The sequence below is a fragment of the Bombus affinis genome, chromosome 2 (assembly GCF_024516045.1).
Source record: "Bombus affinis isolate iyBomAffi1 chromosome 2, iyBomAffi1.2, whole genome shotgun sequence".
NCBI classification, from domain to species: domain Eukaryota; kingdom Metazoa; phylum Arthropoda; class Insecta; order Hymenoptera; family Apidae; genus Bombus; species Bombus affinis.
In genome coordinates, this window is record NC_066345.1 from 7,128,447 (window position 1) to 7,141,648 (window position 13,202).

A 13,202-nucleotide genomic window follows, 5' to 3' on the forward strand; every position below is an offset into this window, starting at 1 on the left:
CACAAAGATCTTAAACGCATTTAACCGTTATATTAATAAAGTTCACTATTCAGTAGGATTATATTGAATACTAACTATACTGTTATAATGACTATTCATGCTGTATATTAATTTATTGTTAAATATACATTTATAATAAATACGTTGTAATATTTATATCTATTTCCAGATTGGTTTCAAATTTTATCTATATAATCATGATAGTAGGGCGCTAATGAAATTTCAAAATGTTTTATATAACATAGATAGTACATAAATATTATACATAATACATAAAAATTTTCTATTGCAAGTGTCCAAATACTTTCATGAGACATTGTACATACAATGGATAAAAAGCAACTGAACATAAAAAGTGAAATAACTATTTACCTACCTTACACAAAAAAGTTATAAATAGAGTAAATTTAATTATTTAATTATTAGAAGGAAATTAATGTATTAGATCTTCTTCGACTATTTGCATTGTTTTTCCAATATTGACTTTTGTATGCATTGTTGTTCGACGAATTCAATGTTTTTATAAAACAACATTTTAATTTTTAAATTATCACCAAAAGATTTCCTTCGTAAAAGCAAACAATCTCTCAAAACAATAGCACTGGAAACCTGTTAAAAGGATATTCGAATTAGAATGCTCATTCCTTTCTTATCTATTCTGTAGGTTACTAATATACGTATTTTCATTATTTTTCTTAAGATATTAACAATTATAACTTAATCTTTATTACATTTTATTCTACAACAATATAGTTTTATTTGTTACAGTTTTTATATTTCAAAAGTATTGTTCATATAACTTTTAATCCTGTATTATAGACACTGATACGCCCTGAAAACCTTCGAAATGCTCCGAACGCAAAGCGAAAAATTCGAATCACTTCGAATATGATTCGACATCAGTTTAAAACTCTTTAACATCTGATAAGTGTAAATCTTGAGCTTTCATAAGCCTTGAGTTTCCAAAATTTCATAAATTTTGGAAATTTCGAAGCTCTTCATAAAATGTAAAACTATAAACAATAAGCGGGTATTCAGTACTTTTATATACTATAATGTATACAAGGTTATCCACTTAACTCGGAATCTGCGCTCGAGCAACCATTAAGAACGGCAACAGTACAATATATACTCTTGGTATTACAATCAAATGTCGTTCTCCATTTATAAACTATTGTTCGAATTATAATTAGGTGGGATCATATAACGGCTTGATTGAAGCCAAAAAACTTCAAATTTGATATCACAATAAGGAAAAGATGATCACTGAGAAAGCGAGGTCCGTGTGTTTACCCGACGAATTTTGTGCGCTCCCGAACATCGAAGTAAGGAAGCGCACCTAATTCTATTCTCACATATAAGTCAATTTTTTCTTTTTAATTCCAATCACTATTAAAATTTGTTATTAAAAATTGCATTCAACTACCGGAGTTATTAACGAAGTACAATTAAATTATTCGCACTCCTGCAAACATCAAGGCCTTTTTCCTATCTCGTTCGGTAATTTCCATTTTCAACGTATTAATATCTTCACGCCGGTGTCACGTAAAACCGACATTTGGATTGTAAGGGAAAAGAAGATTAAGTCGTAACTCAACTTTTAATTTTCTTTCATCGAACTTTTATTATAAATGTAACACTTACAAGAATAGATTGACATTGAACCGGAAGAAAGGGTTGTACAAAAACAAGAGCTAGAACAAGAACCGCCTGAGCGGGTTGAAGTCTCGGCTTATATATTTTTTGGTTTTAGGATGTTGAGGGGGCTCGGTGTAGGTTATGATGTGGAAAAGTGTCCGAAGGTCGGACACTTATCCGACCTTATGTCTTATCTACGATGTCTTATCTACGATGTGGACTAAGGTGTGTCATAGCTTCTGTGTAGGCTATGATGATAAGGTGGTGATGTGTCCAAAGGAGTCCGAAGTTCGGCCATTGATATTCTATCTTTGATGCGGATTGATATGTGATTGATGTCACACCGGCACTGCTATTTGTGTTTCTTTCCGTGGGCCGGCGCTTGTATTCATGCTTTACTTCATCTGGCGGCGCTACTATTGTTTATTCAAACATTGTACTTATTTTGTTAATATAAGACCCGCAAAATAAAACTTCGTGTTACTTTCTTCAATTAATATGCGTTAAATTTCCATTATTTAAATTTTGAACTGTATGGAAATTTTGTCTAGTTACTGAATGAACTGCATTTTTCGTGGTATGCACCGTCTGATGGAACAGTCAGGTGTGAGCCACCGGTGGTACGCGCCGGCGTGATTTTTTTGTAGAAATTGACTGTTACTGCCTGATTTATTTATCAAATGTCCAGCTGGACAAATTGTAAAATATAAATTAAATAATAAAAAAAAACTACCTGACTTTGGATCGTTCTGCTGTGAATGCATCGAATGAAAGAATAAGGAACAAGGAAACTAATTAACGTACGATAAGGCACTTCACAGAATTCATATTTAGATAAATCAATTTTAAAAAGTAAAAATACACTTAATCCTCACACTACAATGCTTAGGTTGTTTATGTTAGAAGTGAAACTGATCGCTCGAAGCAGTTGCCGATGTAAATTGTCTGGCGGTGACGCAATTATCCATAAATCGCCGAAATAAAAAGAATAAAGTTTTTACATTTTTATTTTATTGTTATAAGATTGTTTTAGTTGAATTGTTGAAATTCTTACAATCTAGATGATATTAAACATGGCACACCCTCGAAAGACGGACGGTTTGATCAACTGCACGGGAGACGATGTTTATGTTCGTTCGGACACAATATTTTGAGATTACATTGAATACTGATGTTGATGAACTGATGAGCTCTATCATTTGAAGATACATTCAGTTTCTTATTGTTCTAAGATAGACAACTTCCGTCGTTTGCCGACAAGTCCTAACAGACCCTGAGCACTACCGTGCGAAGGTTAAACTAATTTCTATTTTTTTACTGGTATTCCTAAATATGATTTCTGCGAAGTGTCTGGTATCTTAATTGCTTTCTTTATTTGTTACCCTTACACTCGACTTATTTACGGTAAAGCGATCTAAACTTAGGTAACAGTGATCAATTTATAGAAAATGAATGTTAATAAATTTTTATGTACGATGTAGAAGAAAATGTATGATACGTTAAAAATGAAAACTACTCTAACAAAAAAACTCTGGCAGTTTAATGCGATTTTAAATAAAACAAATTACATTGTAATTACATTTTAGGTAATCATAATCCAAAATATCAATGACTTAAAAAATAAAATTGAGTTACATGTGGTAACAAAATCGAATGTGCTTGTTTGTGTCACGACCTTCAAATCCGATGGACCGATGATGGAGATAAAGATGTGGCGGCCTTGGCGACAATGCATATCGCCGAAGTACCTAATGAGTCATCGTTATCCCAACGGTCCTTCCATCGAATGTTCTAGAAGAAGGGGTGCGTGGCAACGGTTACGTATACCTACAGCGTAGTGGGGATATTGAGGGGTGATAAAGGAAAAAAGAAATAGATCCCACCGAAAGACAAATTGTAAGAGCTTCAGTCTTGGAAAGTCACGGTTGGAGCTCAGAACTAAATCGCAGTCAACGTAAACTCAAAGTTCGAGAAATAAATTCTCTTTTGTATTTTTCTACATTTTATTTTTCTCTTCGTCTGAGATACCTTTCTCATTTTCGTGACACATGCTTCGAAGCTTCGGTAGCGTGTAGTAACATGAAATTGTCGGAGGAAACCGCAAGGATCGCTTTCTTAGCGTTTGTCTTCTCCTTATTGTGGTGTAAAATTTGAAGTTCTTCAGCGAAAACCAAACTGCTCTGTGTTCTTGCCTAATTATACTTCTAGCAATAGCTCGTAGCTCGCGACATTTGATTCTAGTACTAAGCGTACATGTAACAAGTTCTCACTTAAATGGATAATTCTGCATATATAATTTTGCATATATAAATACAAGCGCGAGGAAAATTGATACATTTGAAAAAAAACAATGGCTACAAGATATCAAGCTGCATAATCCATTCAGCGCACTGCCAGAAGAGGCAGCAACGGACCCAACGGAAAGTCCGACAAACCGCATCCCCAAACCACCACTGATATACATAGATACGAAAATAATTGACCCCCTCATCGAACTACTAAACAACACCGCAGGAAAAGACAACTATGTCATCAAACAGATAAAAATAGACCAGGTGAAAGTGCAAACCAACACCCCAGAAATAATCAGAAAAATTACAAGATCACTAAAGGAAAAAAACGCAGCGTATCACACTTTCCAACTCAAAACGGACAAAAGCTACAAAGCAGTAATCAGGGGACTACACCCAAAAACAAATACCGGAAAAATAAGTGAAGAACTGGCAAAAATTGGACACCAGGTAAGGACAATTAATAACATTAACAAATAGGATACCAAACAAACATTACCGCTATTCCTAGTTGAACTAGAACCTAGAAACAACAACAAAGAAATATAGGATATAGAAAAATTACTAAACACAATAGTAAAAGTGGAGCCACCTAGACATAAAAAAGAAATCCCACAATGCATAAGGTGCCAACAATACGGACACACTAAAAACTATTGCAATAGAACCCCGGCATGCGTTAAATGCGCAAAAACTCATCTTACGATACACTGCCCATCCACGGGAAAAATAGAGGAGGTTAAATGCTACAACTGCAACGGAAAACACCCAGCCAGTTACAAAGGTTGCGAAGCTAGGAAACAAGTACAAAGCAAACTGTTCCCGCCCCTACGAAGCAGGACAATCACTAACACACAAGCCCAACAGGACAGCACGAAACCCGAAATTATACCAAATACAGAGCAAGCAACAAACTCCAAACCCATCAGCACCAACACCATTGGTAGTCTAAGCTACGCTCAAGTAACCAGCCAATCGACACATACAGACAACCAATACCACAGCAATAGTAACAATGACACTGCAGAAATCAAAGAACTGCTCAAACAATCCATAAAGAACACCGAAATGCTAACCAGAATGATAAGCGAACAAAACGCAGTACTCAGACAGCAAACCCAACAAATCACAGTCATGCTACAACTACTTACAAACGTGCTAAGCAAAAAATAAAAACGGACACTCTAAAAATAGCAGCCTGGAACTCAAATGGCCTGCAACAACGAGCCCTCGAAATTAAAACATTCATATACAATAACAATATAGACATACTACTTGTCTCAGAAACACACTTCACTACAAAAAGCTACTTGAAAATACCATACTACACCATATATGATACCAAACACCCCTCAGGAAAAGCTCACGGAGGGACAGCAGTGATAGTCAGAAACGATATCAGACATTATCTACACAGCCAAGTTAACAAAGAATATTTACAAGCAACCACCGTTACAGTTTAAACTAGCAGCAACTACTTCCAGTTGTCAGCAGTATATGTACCTCCGCGACACAAAATAACATCACAAATGTGAGAAGAGCACTTCCAACACTTAGAGGACAAGTACATCGCAGCGGGAGACTACAACTCAAAGCACACGCTATGGGGATCAAGAAACACTACACCTCGAGGTAGAACCCTGGAAAAATACATTAGAAAAAATTACCTCAATATATTATCCACAGGAACACCGACATACTGGCCGATTGACCTGAACAAAAAACCAGATCTACTGGACTTTGCAGTTACACGGGGGCCAAACACAAACAAACTAAAAGTAACACCCAACCACGAGCTTAGCTCCGATCATACACCCATAATAATTGAATACAGACACAAACCAATACACTATAGCAAACCAAAAACACTATGCAATAAAACCACCAAATGGCAAACTTTGAAAGAAATAATAGAGAGCAAAATAAACTGCAACATCCTGTTGAAAACTCCTGAACACATAGAAAAGGCAGTAGCAACATTGACAGCAACTATCCAAGAAGCAGCAAGGACAACCACTACACCCGAATCAACCAGCAGATAAACAATAACAATCCCGCAAGAAATACTCGACAAAATTAGAGAAAAAAGAAAAGCAAAAGCAAAATGGCAAAAATACAGAACTCGAGAAAACAAAAAACACTTAAACAAACTTGCAAAGGAAATAAAAAACAAAAGAAAGGAGCACAACAATAACGAATTCGCAAAGTTCATAGGGACACTCTCCGCACACGAGAACACCAACTATTCACTATGGAAAGCCACGAAAAAAATAAGGAAGCCAATAATACCCGTCCCAGCAATCAGAAAAGCAGATGACACATGGGCAAGAAGCAACGAAGAACAAGCTGAAGAATTCTCCAACCACCTCTGCAACACATTCACACCACACATTATCAACAACAGCAAGTCATACGGAGGAGGATCCACAAACCACTATTACCACAACCGACAAGGAATACACCATACCTAAAACATCAGCACAAGAAATTAGAAAAATAATTGATAAAACAAGAAACAACAAAGCACCAGGAATCGACCTGATCAATGGTAAAATCTTGAAGAACCTTCCGCCAAAAGCAATAAGACTAATGACAATAATATTCAATGCAATTCTAAGAATTCAATACTTCCCCAAACCATGGAAATTAGCACAGATCAAAATGTTACATAAACCAGGCAAAGACCCGCACCAAACTGCATCTTACAGACCAATATCACTGCTTCCAGTATTTTCAAAAATACTGGAAAACATAATATATTGCCGGATAAAAACAATAATAGAGACAAAAAAACTAATACCGGATCGCCAATTTGGTTTCAGAAACAAACACTCCACGATAGAGCAAATGCACAGGCTTATAAACGAAATAATAGTAGCACTAGAAAACAAGGAATACTGCACAGCCCTCTTTATAGACATAGAGAAAGCATTCGATAAAATAAACCATGAAAGTCTACTACAAACAATTAGGAAACAATTCCCGGAGCAAATACACCAATTAATAAAATCCTACCTAAGCAGCAGAACCTTCGTAATAAAAATCAAGGACACACATTCTCAAGTTAAAGACATCAAGGCCGGGGTACCACAAGGAAGCGTCCTAGGCCCAATACTATACACATTATACAAGGCGAACATGCCAACAACTACCAACAGCACAGTATTGACATTCGCGGACGACACAGCTATACTAGTCAGGCATACTAACCCAGAAACGGCAGACAAAATACTACAAGAACATATCATAAAAATAGAAAATTGGCTACAAGAAAAACGGATAAAAGCAAAGCCCAATAAATGCAACCATATTACATTCACGCTACGAAAACTGATACCACCAAACATCCTATTGAACGGTAGCATATAACGCAAACAAAGCATATCAAATACCTAGGACTCCACTTAGATACACAACTCACATGGAAATCACATATCGAAGAAATAGTAGAATGAATACAGAAAACAAGGAGACAAATGCATTGGAACAGCAAGGTTCACAGCAATCCTCAAATCGAACGACATATGGGCAGCAGCTCAGTACAAGTCGTAGAGAAGAAGACTATCATGCAGAGATGTTAAACCAGACTGCGCAACGTTTCGTGAAGACAATCGAAGATTAAACATTAAACATGCTTATGCATAGAAATTCATAATGGCATAACGGAAACCGTTCGAATTCGAATTTCCGAATAAAGGGTATTAATGTTTCCTATAATCCTATGCCTTCATAAATAATTAATAAATGAAGCACATTAATAATGTTTATACTATGTTCATACATGCACCACAGAAGAATTACACACGCACCGCGAGTGTTCAAACTGTTTAAAGAGAAATCTTAACGAAAATATCAATCATTTTATATTACAGTAAATGCTCAATATAATTTTTGTTTTTTTTTTTTTTTTTTGTAAACATTGTACACAGTAAGTACGACGTATATGTCACGTAAAAAATAACTCTCGTAGTAATGTATATAAAAACTTTATTTCTCAAGAGTCGAAGGCTCTTGAGTACCAATATTACAATGCTCCAGTATCGGCTTATGATTCAGACTGGCTCGACCATCATTATTCGGAGTCTAAATACTAAGCAGGAACAATAAAAATGATGGAGGGGATATTGTTTCTGGAAGTTCCTTATCAGGGTGGCGAGGTGTTAACTGATATTTAGAAGTGTCAACTGTTCGGAGGATATTTAGAGGTATCAACTGTCCTGAGAATATTTAGAGTAGAGGTATCAACTATCCGGAAAATATTTAGAAGTGGTCGCTTAAGGTGACGTCAGGGTAAAAGAATTTGGGGTTACATATACATCGCGCACTGTACACACTACACACAATCCCAAATCACTCGCGTTGGAACTAAGTAAAAGACATTTAAAAAATAACAAAGAATAGAAAAATAACGGAAATAAAAAAGGTTAAAATACTAAAAATAAGAAGACCCCAAAAAATCTATAACAGAATAACTTAAATCTATATTAAAACTATAATTAACTCCGACTTTATGTTTATACAGTTCTCCTAACGTTTCTCTTTGATTGTCGAAATGATTCTGTCCTTCCAGAATTGTTTTACCTTCTTACCAAATTTTTGAAAGCGATGAAACATAACAAGATAGTGAAACATCGTGATTTTTTTTTTATTTATTAGAATATTTACGATCAATTCTCGTTGAGAATTTCCAGTAACTTAATTTGGCGTGATACAATGACATGGATTATAATAGCTTTATAATGTTGGTTCTAGTAGAACTAAGGATTTAATCTAGTGGGTATTTTCTTTTTAGTCTGCGGATCTGGTCCGTCGTGTATACTAGTTGGGTGACTAATGGTTTGCGGTGGTTGTTGACTCTTGCGTTATATCTGCCTCTGGACTTGTGTATTTCATCTTTGACTGTAGGTATCTTGAGGTTGCGGTGGATTGCTTCGTTAGTAACATACCAGGTTTCATTTATTAGGGATCTTAGCGTTTGCGATTGGAAGCGTTGGAGTATTTCAATGTTGGAGTTACTTGCTGTTCCCCATAGTTGGATTCCGTAGGTCCAGACAGGTTTTATTACGGCCTTGTAGAGGGTTATTTTGTTCTGTATGTTTAGTTCGGAGCGTCGGCCCGTGAGCCAATAGAATTTTCTTAGTTTTTCATTTAGTTGCTTTGTTTTTTCAGAGATATGTTTTTTCCAAGTTAGCCTCCTGTCCAGGGTCATGCCCAGGTATCTTACGGAGTCCTTGCTTAGGATTATTGTGTTGTTAATGGTGACCTGGAGGCAGGTTTGTTTTCGGAGCGTGAAGGTTACATGAGAGGATTTTTTTTCGTTTCTATTAAAGCCACATTTTTGGAACCACTTTTCCATGGAGTCGAGACTTCGCTGGAGAGTGGATGAGGCAATTGCCGGGTCTGCGTGGGTAGCTAGCGTGGGTAGTGCTGTGTCGTCGGCAAATGTTGCTATTGTTACCTCGTTTGATATGGGTAAGTCGGCAGTGTAGATGGAGAATAGTAGGGGTCCGAGGACACTACCTTGCGGTATGCCGGATTTTATTGGGAATGTTGCGGAAGTGGCGCCTAGACATTTAACTATGAATTGTCTGTTGGTTAGGTAGGATTTTAAGATGGAGTAGTATGGGTGGGGTAGGATTTTTTTAAGCTTGTAGAGTAGCCCTTCATGCCATACTTTATCGAATGCCTGTTGGATGTCTAGGAATACGGCTGAGCAGTATTTTTTCTTTTCAAGGGTTTGGCTGATTATGTGGGTTATGCGGTGGATTTGCTCTACTGTTGAGTGTTGTTTTCGGAAGCCGAATTGGTGATCTGGGAGAGTCTTCAATTCTTCTAGGAGTGGAAGGAGACGATTCGTGAGCATCCTCTCGAATAGTTTAGACAGGGTAGGTAAGAGACTGATTGGGCGATAGGAGCTGGTTTCATATATTGGTTTACCGGGTTTGGGGATGAGGGTGATTAGTGAGATTTTCCACGCCTTAGGAAAGTGTTCAAGGCGGAGGATGGCGTTAAAGATTGATGCGATGAGTGCAATTCCTTTTATGGGAAGTTCCTTGATTGCTTTATTTCCTATTTGGTCGTGACCTGCTGCTTTCTTGGGGTTTAGGCGACTGATTGCTTCTATGATCTCTGCAGAAGTGAAGGGTTGAATAGGAGGGGACATTTGGAAGGGAGTGTGCAGGTATTCGGTAACGTCTACAGCAGCTACGGAGGAATGGGGTTTGAATACTTCAGACAAGTGTTTGGCAAATAGGTTGGCTTTTTCTATGGGGCTACGCGGCCAGCCACCTTGCGGGTTGGAGGTATTATTTGTGAGGGGCGCGTGAGTTTCCTGGAGGCCTTCCATAGTGAGTAGTTGGAGTCGGCTGTGGGGGACAAGCTGGCGAGATATTTGTGAAAACAGTCATTATTGTAGTTTTTTATGGGTTTGGTTAGTTTTCTAGTTGCGTTGTTTAGTTTGCGTTTGTCCTCCGGTGTTCTATGGGTCTGCCATACTCTTCTTAGTCTACGTTTTTCTGCTATTTTTTTTAATATGTACTGGGGATATTCGCGTTTGCTGATGGACGTTTTTGCCGGTGTGGAGAAGCGGATAGCGTTTATTATGCTCGTGTTTAGGTATTCAGTGGCTGCTTCGATTTCTTCATTGGTTTTTAGTGAAGTTGAGGCTGAAGTTGTGTGTGTGAATATTTCTCTAAAGAGCTGCCAGTTGGTGTGTTGGTTATGAATGGAGCCATTAGGTGTATTCTCGATGATTGTTGAACTGACTGTTACTATCACGGGAGAATGGTCGGAGGAAAGATCAGCCGAGGAATTGATTTGGACGTGTCTTGACGAGATATTTTTAGTTATGAGGAAATCAAGGAGATCGGGTATTTTGTTTGTGTCGGTGGGCCAGTGTGTGGGTTCGTATGTGGTAAGGTAGTTGAGGTTGTTGGTTATTATGCTGTTGAGGAGGTTTTTGCCTCTTACTGTAACCAGTCTGCTGCCCCATTGGGTGTGTTTGGCGTTGTAGTCTCCTCCGGCTATGAATCTATTGCCCAGGGTGTCCAGGAAGTTGTCGAAGTCTTCTTTGGCGATGGAGTGTCTGGGAGGGCAGTATACAGCTGAAGTGGTGATTGTACCATGACAGTCTTCTATTGCTACGTTTGTTGCTTGGAGGTAGTCTTTCTGGAATGGTGGAAGTTCGTAGTGCTTGATGTTTGACTTGATTATGATTCCGGTGCCGCCGTGGGCCTTTCCGCTGGGGTGTTGGGTATGGTAGAACTTGTATCCGTTTATGTTCAGGTAGTTTTTGTCGGTGAAGTGGGTTTCAGATATGAGCATTATGTCGATTAGCTGGTGTTTTAGGAAGAGTTTCAGTTCAAGTTTGCGTTGCGCTAGACCGTTGGCATTCCACAGAGCTATGCGTCTTGGTTTTATTTTGTGTCGGGGCGTATTAATTTATCCATGATGAGTGTTAATAGCGATAGCATATTGTTTATTTGCTCTGATTGTTTCTCTATTAGCTTTTCAAGCCTAGAGACGTTGTCTGTATTAGGTGAGTTGGGGGCACTATTTTGAGGAGGATCCCTGTGGCTATTTGGTATATTTCGAGTGCCTTATACCGCTTGGGCATAGGAGGTTGAGGGAGTGGTGAGTTTAGTAGGGCTGGGTGTTTGATTGTTTGGGGGGATTGGGGTAAAGGTGAATTTCGGCGAGCTGGGTATTTGGTGGGTTACCTCTTTTGTTCTAAGTTTGGGGTACTTGTTTGTGTACAGAGTTTTGTAGGCTGAGCAGCCTTTGTAGTTGGCAGGATGGTCACCTTAACAGTGGATGCACTTCGCTGGGGTTTCCGGTGATTTACTGCACTGGTCGGCGGGGTGTGTACCTGCACATTTGACGCAGCGGAAGGTATGGTTGCAGTATTTCTGCGTGTGCCCGTATCTTTGGCATCTTTTGCATTGCACTATCTCCTTTTTGATTTGCGGTGGTTCGAATTTTACGATGGCGTTCATTAGGCGACTGGTGTTGTAGATTTCCTTGTTGTTTTGTTTCTGTTTTAAGTCGATAAAGAATAGGGATAACGGGTCTTTCGTGACTCTATGCCTTATGTTGCTAACATTGATGACTTCGTGGCCGAGTTTAGATAGTTCGGTTTTTAGCTCGTCGATGTCTGCGGAGTGATGGATGTTTCGTAGCACCACCCGAAAAGGTCTTTCTTCTTTGAGTTGATAGGTGTGGAAATTGGCGTTCAGGGCCCTAAGTGTCTTGGTAAGCTTCCTGTAGGCTTCTGGATTCGTCGGCAGGATTTTGACTTGGTTATTAGTTATCTTCAGGTTGTAGTCCTCCTTGGAGATATCTCTCTCTAAGGACTTGATCATTGTCTGGATGTCGATGACATCATTAACAAATATTGGTGGGGGAGGGGGGCTTCTCTCCGCGTGGTGGTTTGGTGGCGGGCCTGCGATTTCCATGGCGTCGTTTGAGGATTCCAGTATTGCGAACCTATTGTGAGTGTTAATTTGTGTTGTTTGCGGTTGGTTCGAGTTTGTGTTTGGTGGTTCAATTTTGCGTTTTTTCGCCTTATTGGCGTCGTTGGCGCGTGGGGATCTGCTGCACTTCTGCCACGGGGGGAGTAGTGCGGGGTAGTTGTGAGTTTGCGCGGGCGAGCCTGGTGGTGATTGCTGGGCCATCATCGAGCTAGCTATTTCAATATGAATAACTAGTCGTGAGGCTATGAGGCAAGGTTCGGGTTGGGGTTAGGTGCGTAGGCTTTTCTTCTCTCTGGCGGATAGGAAACACTTGGGAGGATAGGAGCACGTTGTGTTCACTTTCGACGGTTGGGTGACACGTGTTACTTTCGAACTTCACTGGGCACTAGAGACACGTCTGCACGCTTCGGCACTCAACAGCGAACTAGAAACATCGTGATGAATCGTAGAAACATAATAAGTGGTGGAGAATGCATCCAGAAAGAAAAAATTACGATACTTTTCGCCAACGCTTTCATTTTCTTTGTATGATCTTCTCGAAATTAGCCAAGGACAATCACGATATCTGAGGTATTTCCTTTAAAAGCATGGTTGGGTATACCTATTGAGAAAACAAATAGACCACTCATCAGATATCTTTACAGATGGTTACAACTAACTTGCAAGGAAAGTATCATTTGGACAACAAAAACGAAAACTTGAAAGAGCTATTCAATGCGATAAATATAATTTTTCATGTGATGGTACATTAATTTATATTATTACACATTAGTCCATAAAACAATGCCTTAATTAATCCTTC

General features: G+C 38.6%; 1 protein-coding gene and 1 long non-coding RNA gene across 2 annotated transcripts in view; both read left to right on the forward strand.

Annotated features, from left to right (window-relative positions):
- LOC126924388 (uncharacterized) overlaps positions 1-13,202 on the forward strand; it is a 52,033-nt gene that overhangs the window by 9,970 nt on the left and 28,861 nt on the right. The gene's annotated exons all lie outside the window — the stretch shown is intronic.
- The window catches only part of LOC126924383 (odorant receptor 22c-like), a 34,166-nt gene that overhangs the window by 659 nt on the left and 20,305 nt on the right, over positions 1-13,202 (forward strand). The window lies entirely within an intron of this gene.